Source organism: Chaetura pelagica, unplaced genomic scaffold, assembly GCF_000747805.2.
Source record: "Chaetura pelagica isolate M959 unplaced genomic scaffold, ChaPel_1.0 scaffold21, whole genome shotgun sequence".
NCBI lineage: Eukaryota > Metazoa > Chordata > Aves > Apodiformes > Apodidae > Chaetura > Chaetura pelagica.
The window spans coordinates 1,100,347-1,102,098 of NW_009952251.1; positions in this window are offsets into that span (position 1 = coordinate 1,100,347).

Below are 1,752 nucleotides of genomic sequence, written 5' to 3' on the forward strand. Positions count from 1 at the left end.
AATCCAGATTTTCTCTTCAGTCCTGGTCCCAAACCTTCACTCCCAGTCCCAAACCTTCACTCCCTGGACAACATGTGCTGAACCTTTCTGTTCCCAAAATCCAGGGCTTTTAGCATCTTCCCCTAATAGCAGGATTGTGAAGCACTCAGGAACCAACCAAAACTACTGTAGATGAAGCCAGGAAAAAGCAGATTCTCAAGTCCATTCTGAGGATGCACTGGAGGAATAAGGGTATGGATCAATCAGAAACTTCCACTCTAATGAATCTCCTCTAATAGGGTTAAAAGTGTATATTTTATTTGAAGTAAATGCCTTCTACACTCAGGGCAAATCTTCAGGCTGTCAGAACACAAAAAACCCCTCACTACTAAAAATTAATCCAAGATTAGTCCATAGCTCAAAGTGATGACTTTTTATTTTAGGGAAAAAAAAATAATATATATATATCCCAAAAACATTCCACTATTGCAGTTTGTAAAATTTTCACTGTTTTCAGTAGAAACAGTTCACAAGTCAGAACTCAAGATTCAAAATAACATCGTGCAAAATAGTACTGGCATAACTACACATAGCAAACAGACTACTGTAAATCCAGAACTCAACTGAGCTGCTCCAGTTTTACACCAGTGTACATCACTTTAAAATAGGCCCTTATTGCAGAACACCCCTGGAATTCCTCTTGCTTACAAAAATTGCCTTACATGCAACAAGTAACCTATTAGTACAACATATGCAAGAACACCTCCACAAGTTATCACAGTGTAACACAGGAAAACATATCAGCCAATTTAATACAGAGGCAAATCTAAAGGCAGTTTTGGACAACCCTTGACTGCTACCCTCAAAAATCACACATTTTATTAAATGAAAATAATTTAGAATAAAGCTTAGCAATGTTCTTCTTTAACTATCAATACACTGACAATTAGGGTGGATGAGGTGTCCAGAAAAGTTTTTGTTGTTGTTTTTTTAGCATACTAGATTTTCCAAAGAGAGTTGTTTCAAAAGGAATTTGTATTTAAAAAAAAAAAAAAGTTAACTTCAATGTTATCAGGCCAAGTCCTCTTCTGCAACTCAGGCAGACCTGTCAAGGCTACAGAAGTATCTGTACTCAAATACAAATCCCAGTGAATAAGTATTAAAGACCAAACCTTCAGTATTTACTGATGACATGCAATGAAATCAAGCAAGCAGTAATAGGACTCCATTTACATTCAAAGCATTCAGAAAGAGACTCTTGCAGTTCAGTTGGGGTACAGGACTGGAATTTCACAAAACATTTGTGAATATTTAACATTCTCTCCCCGCTTCACACACAAAGTAATAGTTTCAGAACAATGCATCTAGGTCATCTGTTGTATAAACAAAATGCTAAGAGCAGAACTGTTTTTCAGAGTTGCTGGACACTCACACTCATTTCAAGAAAATATACAGGTACATCTTGCAATTCATGGTCATTTTGTTTTCCTGCATACCTAGGTTGAGGAAAACAATTCCATAAGAATTCTTTGATCACAATTAAACCAACTCCTCCACAGCACTTTTCACCTCCCTAGGTTAGGAAAGGATTACCTTCTACTACCTTTTCTGAGAGAAAACTTTTTTCTTATAATATAAGCCAACCTCGATTGGGCCTAAGCCACTATGACATCTTTAGGCTATGACATTTGAAGAAGGGCACATGCTTAATCTATGGAATTATAGGAAGAAAGCATAATCCTGACATTCTCAGGTGTTTGGATGCTTTTATGT